This window comes from Enhydra lutris, unplaced genomic scaffold (assembly GCF_002288905.1).
Source record: "Enhydra lutris kenyoni isolate GAN:26980312 unplaced genomic scaffold, ASM228890v2 scaffoldscaffold53, whole genome shotgun sequence".
Lineage (NCBI taxonomy): Eukaryota > Metazoa > Chordata > Mammalia > Carnivora > Mustelidae > Enhydra > Enhydra lutris.
Genome location: NW_019154137.1, coordinates 3,357,507 through 3,367,082, shown reverse-complemented (window position 1 = coordinate 3,367,082; position 9,576 = coordinate 3,357,507). Strand labels below are relative to the sequence as shown.

Below are 9,576 nucleotides of genomic sequence, written 5' to 3'. Positions count from 1 at the left end.
GACTCTCTCTACAAGCATGCATGTTCCTTATGGTGGGACCCTTTGGATCTGGGTCATTACCCACTTTCTGGCCTTTCCCCCCCCCCCCCCACTCTCCTCCCCTGGGTTTTCCAAGAAATATCTTCCTGAGCCCTTGCTGAGGAATAGATGAATTTTATTTCTTGCTTGTTGTTTTTCTTTTCCGTTCTTGTTTTTGTTTCTTCTAGCGAGGATACATCCTTATTGGTTGGAGAGTTGAGTTGAGCAAGTTTTTGGTTTCTCCAGGTGAGTCCAATAAAGGGACAGGGCCCAGAGGTTTGGGGGATGGAAGGAATCGATGATAGTGACTATACAGTTTGTCCCAATTCAGTAAATGCCAGGTGTCCTGCATTCTTTCAGAAGTGAATTTTACATCCAAAGAAGAAAACCCTAAGCATATACTGAGCTCAGCCTGATGGTAGGCATGATTTTTTTTTTTTTTTCCAAATGAAAGAGAGCAGGCCCGATTGAGGGCTCTGTGGTTTTCCCTTCTGGAACTGTTTTATAGATGCTCCAACACCTGTTACTATCCTAACTATTGGAAATAGCTCCTAGGCCCGGGTCCTGTGCTGGACAATGTCCCTGAAGGACCCCGCGATCACCGCACAGCCGAGCTCACCACTCTAGTTGAAATCCGAAGCTACAGCATTCCCACGGGCTCCCGAGGGCATCGTGGGCCCAAGGTACCTCAGCCACCGCACCTGAGCGGGGAGAAGTGCCCCTGCCTCGTGGTCCTGGAGGATGGCTCAGACACCCACCGCAGGTTTGGGGACCAGTCCCTTTTCACAGGGGTGGTAAGGGATGGAGACTGCACTACCCCCTCCTGACTCGAACCAAATGTCTCCTCCTGGGCTTTGGTCTTGTTGAGTGCCGCCGGCCCCCGACCGGCACCCCCTGGCCAGGTAGCCCGGGCACAATTTTGACCCGAGGCTACTTATTGTGTGAGAGACCTCAAGGGCTTCCGTCCTATGCCTGTTGGCCTCCCTGCGGTCTCCGCGTGCCCTTTCCTGCCTCCGTCTCCGCGGAGCGGTCCTGTCTGCTGCCCTTCAGTCTCTCGTGGGACCCTCGGCCTCTCTCGCCCTACCTGGGCATCAGGTGTGCTAGCATTTACTTACACCGTTTCCTTCCATCACTTCACCCTTGGCACACCTTAGGAAGCAAATGAAACCTCGTCCTTAGCAAAAATAGCCCCGAGTCACGGTTCCTTGGGCCCCGCTCATCGGAGGGGGGCTCTGGAGCCAGAGGGATGCCGGCGGCCTCCGGCTCGCTCATCCCTTGCGAGCTGGCGGGGCTGCGGATCTGCTTGGTCTCACTCTGCCCTGGTTTCCTCGTCTGTAAGAGGAGAGCAACGACCTCGGCAGCGTGCTGCCGGAGTGACTGAGATGACACACAGGAACTGTGGCTGATGGCCCTGCCCTGCCCTCCCCCATCTGGACAGCAGCCCATCTTGTGTTCCTTTACTCACAGGCGCCATGAGAGCAGAGAGCCGCTGGTTCGTCGCCGGCGGTCGGCAACGAGGACAGATCGTGATCTTGTGACCTAAGGTCTCTAGCCTTACCTGTCCGTGGGGCTCTGTTTCGGTTTCTTGTTTTCTTGTTTTATTTTTCTTAAAGAATCTGTCTACCCAGTGTGGGGCTGGGACCCCTGACTCCAAGATCAAGAGCCACGGGCTCCCCCACCTGAGCCAGCCAGGCTTCCCCCACCGTGTCCCTTGGTACCTACACGGGCTTCAGGCAGTAGACCTGTGTTGGCCGCTGTGTTTCCAGGGCCCTCTGCCAGGCAGTGCGGGGAAGGAGTCCGGTCCAGACCCAGCCGTCCTGGCGCCCTGGTTCTCCCAGCCCACGGGAGAGACAGAAGCTGGAAGTGATGGAGTCCCAGCAGCACTAACGCGCTCTGCGACCCAGGTAAATCAGCTGACCTGTCTGGGCCTCCCAGGCCCCCTCTGCGAGATGGGGATCACGATGGCCCCTGCTCTCCCGAGGGGAGCTGTGGCTCTTACTCGAGGTGATGCAAGTAAGGCCTAGGGGGAGGGCTCGGTCCGCTGGAGCCCACGCTGGAGTGAAGGGGCGAGGCCTGAGTGGGGTCAGACTGGACGTGGGCCCTGCCCGTGGTCAAAGGAGCCGGACAGGGCGACTCAGCCCTGCTCCCGAGCGGAGCTTCGGACCTGTGCTTGCTCGTGCTGGTGACCTCCCGGGAGTGCTCCCTGTGCACTGCAGCCTGGCTCGTGGGCCTTACCGCTGTCCCTTGAGGAGGGCTGGGCGCTGGGTGCCGGGGGTGGTAGAAGCATCGCGGGTTTTTCCTTTTCGCCTTAACCAAGGCAGTGCAGGCTGAGAGAGGTTCGGTGACTTTGGCAAGGTGACACAGCTTGGTGGAGGGGGCCCAGGAGCCAAACCTCTGCAGCGACTGGTCCTAGCAGCCCCTGGTCCAAGCCGATTTGGCTTCTGGCGAGTCGTGGGGCTTCCCTTCCACCTCAGAGGCCGTCAGAGTCCGGTCCGTGGCAAGCAGGCTGTGCCTTGAGCTTCGGGACAAGGGGGTAGTGTGAGCAGCCCCAGCAGGGAGGAGAGGAGACGTCCGAACTTGTCTCGGGGCACCCGGACACGGCCGGAGGGCTCTGGAGTGTGAGCTGGAGAGGAAGCTAGGGAGAAGTCTGCAGGGAACTCTGTACTGAGGGGCCAAAAGTTTGCAACGTCAGGTGGGGCCCGAGTTCGAGGAGGGCGTTGGAATGTGTACCTTTGGGATGATGGAAGCTGACAGTGGGTGGTCATGGGGGCGCCCTGATGAAAGCGCGGTTGTAGGATGAGTTTCCGGGGCGGGGGGAGCCTCCGCTGGCCCCGGGTTCCGTTCATTGTAGTTAGTGGGGGTGGGGATCAAGGTCCGGAGCCAGAGCCCTTACTTGGAGGCCACCGGCGTCCACCAGGTACGTCGGGAGTTCCCTGGAATTGGAGTGGAAAATTCCGTGTGTGATGGCATTGCAGTAATGTGTACCTTTCACCAGCTAGAGGGGGGACAGTGCCCCTAACCACCCCTCCCACCTCAGGAAACATCAGAGGAAAGACCAGGGACTTGAGTAGAGTAAGCGGCTGTGGACTTGGGGCACACGCTTCTGGTTTCAGGGCACAGCCTCGTTCGTCTTCTTTCCGGCTCTCTCTCTGCTCACTGCATGGCAGGGGCAAGGCTGACTGTCCCTGTGCCTCCGTTTCCCCAATGGGAAATAGGGCAACGATCCCTGTCACTACCACTGCCACTAGAATAATGACAGTCCTCCCACGGACTTCTTATGAAGTCAGAATGAAGTATGGAAAGATGGCTGCCTTTTCTCTCTCCTTCTTCCCTCTCTCTCTTTCAGCCCTCCCTCTCTCTTTTCCTCCCCCATCACTTTATCTCTTCTTCCTTTCTTTCTTCCTTCCCTCCCTACCTCTCTCCGTCATCTCCCCTTCCTGTTCTCTCCTTCCTCCTTCTCTCCCTCCTCCCTCCCTCTCTGTGCCTTCTCCCTCCCTTTCCCTACCTCCTTCCTTCTTCCGTCTTTCCACTCCCTCCTCTTACTCCATCCCTCTTTGTCTCCTTCTTTCCCTCCCTGCCTTTCCTCCCTCCTCCCTCCCTCCTTCTCGCCCTTCCTTCTGCCTCTTCCCTTCTCTCCCTCCTCCCTCCATTCCTCTGTTTCTTTTTTCTTCCCTATCATGTGTGTTTGTGCACACGTGTATTTAAGTGTGTCAGTCTGTGTCTTTGTACCATGAACAAGCTTCAAAGATATAAGCAAGTCATCGAAAAAAAGATAATACATGATTTGAAATCACATATCATCTAGAACAAGGGAAATGCCATACCTAAGTAACAAAGCAATATGTGGGAGTTCAGTAAAGGTAGAATTTATATTCAGTACAATTCTGGATACATAGTCTAAAGAGGTAGACTTTAAGATTACTCTTGAAGCATGGATAGAAGTTCTTACTGGCCTTCTCAGATAAACTCTTCCTCCTCAATAACAAAAGTAACATATCATGGAGTGCCTGGCTGGCTCAGTCAGTAGAACCTGGGGCTTTTTTTTTTTTTTTTAGGATTTTATTTATTTATTTAGAGAGCAAGAGGAAGAGAGTGAGCACAAGCAGGTGGAGGTGGAGAGGGAGAGGGAGAAGAAGCAGTCTCCTTGCTGAGCAGGATCCCAGGATTCTGGGATCGTGACCTGAGCCAAAGGCAGAGGCTTAACAGACTGAGCCACCCAGGCGCCCCAGAGAGGGAAAGAATCTTAACCAGACTGTGCTCTGAGCAGGGCGCCCCATGGGCAGATCCCACCCTCCCAGATCAGGATCTGAGCCTCAATCAACAATCAGCTGATTAACTGACTTAGCTGCAGGGGTGCCCCATCATAATCTAATTCTAAATAAAAAGTAGTTAAAATAATAATAATAACAATGAAATAAACCTACTAATTATTATCTATTCCCATGTGAAAGGTGCCCTCCCTGTACCAGGAGGTTAAAAAGTCCTGAGGACTCGGGGTGCCTGGGTGGCTCAGGTCATGGTCTTGGGGTCCTGGGATCGAGCCCCAGATCAGGCTCTCTGCTCGTTCCCAGGACCCTGAGATCATGACCTGAGCTGAAGGCAGAGGCTTAATTAACCCTGAGCCACCCAGGTGTCCCTCATCACTTTTTCTACGAGTTTTGTTTTTTTCTTTTAAGATTCCACATGTATATGAGATCTTACAGTATTCGACCAAAGAAAATATTAGCGGAGCCCTCCGTCTACTTTGCAAACATGGTAAGAGTTGTTTTATGAAACCAGTATTGGAAATAGGCAACTAGCATCAGCCTATACCTTAGTTGGCCCGCTTTGTGCTTTGGCTGTATTGATGCAGATTTGACCTCCAGTAGACCTGGGTCTCCCCAAAATGAGCTCCAAGACACTGGCTTCTTTAGCCGACATGCTCATGCAGCAGAAGGAGCAAATGCTAAGATGGGAAGGGGAAATGAGGCGACAGACAGGGAGAGGCTTCTGCCAAGGCTCTCCATTGAGGCTGCCTGGGTCAGCATGAGGCCTGCTGTCTGTTGGGCCACCCTGCACACCAGAACATCCCTGTCACCAAGGTCAGTGGGGACCAGGGTAAAACCTTGTCTGGGGAGAATTCCCTCTTCCCATGCTAACTGTGAGGGATCCCGCCAGTTGTCTCAGTTCGGCCCCCAGTAAGTGGAGCTAACTCCCCATTCCATGGAGCCAGGCAGCCCCCTTTCCACTTGACACCTGGATGAGGTCCTCAGGGACAGCCTGGGCCTGCGTGTGTGTGTGTGTGTGTTTGTGTGTGTGTGCGCGCACACGCTTGTGCGTTGGGAGGGAATGGCCAGGCCCTCCTCGGCACTGCCATTTCACCTTCTCTGCCTTTAGCATTGTGCGGGTGGTTACCGACAAAACAGACCAGAGCTTGTCCTCCTCACTGTCGGGGTCATTGTGCTGCCTTCCCCTGGAGCACACCAGTCCTCCTCCTCCGCGGATTTTCTCTGATTTGTCTCCCCCAGAGGTCGAAGCTCCTGCATTTCCGGGCAGTGTCCTTGCTGGGTAGTCTACCCGGAGAGAAGCGGCCAAGGGCCAAGCCCAGTGCGTCTGGTAGTTTGAAGCACCTGTTCAGGAGGACAGCCGCCTCCTTCCTGGGAGGGACAGGAATGTCAACCTCCCTGCCTTTAGTCACTTCAAGTGACACTAGCCAGCTTGGCCCAAGGGCTGAGGACTCCATGGCCTTCTGGGACGAGGTTAGAATGATGTCTTCCCCAGCAGATTCCAGCGTGCCAGCAGCAGAGGCAAGCCTGCTGTTTACTGAGGTGACGGCTCCAGGCGCGCTTGGGTTCTGGCCTCAGCCGCCATCTCTGCCTTCGTGGCTCCTTTACCTGCCACGGGGGCCCACAGGGAAAAGGACGTGTTCTCGACTCAAAGTACTATAGTGGAGGAAAAAGAACTTTCCCTTCACCCTTCTAGGTTAGGCTGTGCAGGGGAGCAATATTTGCCCCCTTCCATGTGTCTCCTTGGTACGTAGATTCGTTTTGGTAATTTTTTTAAAAATGTTATTTATTGGGACGCCTGGGTGGCTCAGTCATTAAGTGTCTGCCTTCAGCTCAGGTCATGATCCCAGGGTCCTGGGATCAAGCCCCGCATCAGTCTCCCTGCTCAGCGGGGGGGGCTGCTTCTCTCTCTCCTGCTCCCACTGCTTGTGTTCCCTCCCTGTGTGTGTGTGTGTGTGTGTGTGTGTGTGTGTGTGTGTCAAATAAATAAAATCTTTAAAAAAAGATTTTATTTGTTTATTTGAGAGGGAGAGAGAGAGCACAAGCAGGGAGCTGGGGGGCAGAGGGAGAGGGAGAAGCAGGCTCCTGGCTGAGCAAGGAATGGGACATGGGGCTCTTTCCCAGGACCCTGAGATCATGACTCCAGCCAAAGGCAGCCTTAACCAACTGAGCCACCTAGGCGCCCCTTGGTAATTATTTTTAAGAAATAGAAAACTCGGATTTTTTTTGGCCTCCCCTCTCATTGCCCAAAGGAATTTATTTTATTTTTTTTTAAAGATTTTATTTATTTATTTGTCAGAGAGAGAGAGGGAGAGAGAGCAAGCACAAGCACATGCAGACAGAACGGCAGGCAGAGGCAGAGGGAGAAGCAGGCTCCCCGATGAGCAAGGAGCCCGATGCGGGACTCGATCCCAGGACGCTGGGATCATGACCTGAGCCGAAGGCAGCTGCTTAACCAACTGAGCCACCCAGGCGTCCCAAGAATTTATTTTTTAAAGATTTTATTTTAAGTAATCTCTAGTCCCAGGGTGGGGCTTGAACTCAACAACGCTGACATCTAGAGTCGCACAGTCCACTGACAACCAGCTGAGCACCCTTAACTGCCTGAAAGAATTTAGATTGAGCACCTGTTCCAGAAAGAGCTATCAGCACAGGTAGGGACAGTATCGTATAAACTCGGCGAGGTTGTCCCTCTGGCAACCACCAGTGTGTGTTTCTGTTTCTGTTTTTGGTTTGTTTGTCTTCTACTGCCCACCAGGCCCCTGGGATGTCGGCCGGCTATGCTAGGGAGTCATGCTGAGTGCCGGGAAGCTGGTCCTCAGGATCTGGAAAGGACTGAGAATGAGGAGGCTATAAACCTAAGCCAGCAGCCCCGATCCCAGAGCACAGCCGATGGCTCCTGGTGTCATAGATTCCAGAGAAACTGAGTAACTCTCCAATTGTATCTTTATGTGAAGGGAGAAAGGCGGTGATGTTTGGTGAGCAAGAGGGCACACCAGGACTCCATGCCTTAAGTGAGGGATGGCTGCGTGCTGGGACAAAGGGTGAAACCTTGATTGGAGAGCACTTTGAAGGAGAGCTCTGTGCGCAAAGGTGGGGTGAGTGCTGAAGCTTTCAACCTGGGTGAGCGCTGCTCCTTTCTGGGTGGCTCCGGGCCCATGGCAGGGCATGGCTGCTTAGAGGCCGGACCTCAGTGAGATGAACTCCGGACGCTCTCTCTCACGGGTCACCCACTGCTCTGCACTTGTGTTCCGTCCTCTGTCATATGAAGGGAATGGACTGGGATGCTGGTGCAAGTCCCTTACGGAACAGTGATGACGGTGATTTCTTCCTTTAACACGGGTGTCCCCCCAGAAGACACAGAGGTACTTTGTTTGGAAGAGCAGCACGAGATGGTGAGGCTGGTTCTCTGTTGTTGCTGAGCTTTTCCTACAGGGCCTGTGAACATTTGTCTCACTTGCCCCATGCAAGTGAGCTTGTGTGAGAGTCGCACAAAGGAAAATGAGTACCAGTTTGCTGATAGGAGATGGCTGAGGCAAGGGCTGGCTCTCTCTGGGACACCTTGCTGCCTTGGCTTAATGGGAGCAGCCAGAAGTCTCAAAGGAATCCCCAAACAAAAGTAATGGCACGCGGCATTCCTAGGACCACATTCCTAGGACCAGGGGTGTGTTACCATAACAACTGACTTCCGAGGTGTCCACTCAAGGTTTTGAGAACTCCAGTCCCATCCTGGGCTACAGCAAGTCATATGAGACCAAGTTCACCTTACCTACCAGGAAAGGCTGTGAAGGACTCTCTTTTCGCTCCATTATTCCACGTCCAGGACTCCAGCCCTTCCTAGAGATGTCACATCGTCACCAATAACTACATGCTAGGTCAGTCCATGCATGGGGTACTCAGAGCAAGCCCAGTGATAAGCACAGCGCCCCACGATCAGAACTCTAGCAAATGTATTTCTGTTCTTGTGAAGACAACTCGGAACAGATTCCATTCCTCTGTTTTGTATACATTTATAGTAATATTATTTTTGTTTAAAAAGTCACTTCTCATATCTATTTGGAAGGACCACTTTTTTTTTTTTTTATCGAGAGTCACAGGCTCTACCAACTAAGCCAGCCCAGTGTCCCTGAGAGACCACACTCTTGTGCTGAATTTTTTTTTGTTTTAAGTAATCTTTATGCCCAACATGGGGCTTGAACTCAGGACCCAGAGAGGAAGAGTTGCATGCTCTACTGACTGAGTCAGTCAGGCACCCCCACACTCTCATATTGAGATATAAAGAGTTGTTTCTGGTCCCTTCCTTTGCCCCTGGCCCTTTGTTGCTAAGTACTTATAGTTAAAACAGTTGTCTGGAATTTTGATCGTCAGGGACTTCCAAGTGAAATCTCCAGTGATCTGATCATAGTTGTTTAAATCAAGATCTAGGTTACATAAATCTAATTTTAGTCAAAAAACATATCCCCCCAAATAGTTCATGCCTTCTTCCTACTTAATTTGACCATCAGCTTTACCATTTGAAAGTTAGCTGGCATGTGTTGTTTATTATGGAAAACTGTAGAAAGCAAGACTACATTGAGAACTATTAGATTACTGTAAAATGCTGAATCTGCTGAACTCCTTAAAGATTGTACTTACAACTTTTCAGCAAAAACCAACATCTATAGGAGCACCTGGCTGGCTCAGTCGGTAGGGCATGCAACTCTTGATCTTGGGGTTGTAAGTTTGAACCCTTTGTTGGGTGTAGAGATTACTTTAAAAAAAAGGCTTTAAAAAAACTAACATCTACAAAGACAACCCATTTCAAGTCGATGAAGTTGTTGGTTGCTAGTTTCTTTTTCCTTTTTTTAAGAAAAAAGATTTTATTTTTGGGGTGCCTGGGTGGCTAAGTCCGTTACGCATCTGCCTTCAGCTCAGGTCATGATCCCAGCGTCCTGGGATCCAGCCCCATGTCGCTCCCTCTCCCTCTGCCTGCAGCTCCCCCTGCTTGTGCTCTCTCTCTCTCTCTCTCTCTCTGTCAAAGGAATAAATAAAATCTTAAAAAAATATATTTTATTTTTAAGTGATCTCTACACCCAACATAGGACTCAAACTTACAACTCTGAGATCAAGACTCGGATGCTCCACCAACTGAGCCAGCCATGCACCCCACTGGTAACCAGTTTCTAAAGATTTTTTTAATAAATCAAAGGTATTTCCTTATATTAGAATAACTAATTCCTGAGCTATGCTTTCAGGATGTTTGAAATGTACATTAAGAGAAATTTTCTTGGAGCTCCTGGGTGGCTCAGTCAGT

The 9,576-nt window shown here is 51.8% G+C and overlaps 1 long non-coding RNA gene across 1 annotated transcript; it reads left to right on the top strand.

Moving 5' to 3' along the window:
• Positions 1 to 206: 206 nt before the first annotated feature.
• On the top strand, positions 207 to 1,552 carry LOC111157293. The gene is made up of 4 exons (XR_002641291.1): positions 207 to 264; positions 379 to 436; positions 567 to 781; positions 1,486 to 1,552. It is a non-coding gene; the product is annotated as an uncharacterized LOC111157293 (long non-coding RNA).
• The last annotated feature ends 8,024 nt before the right edge of the window (positions 1,553 to 9,576 follow it).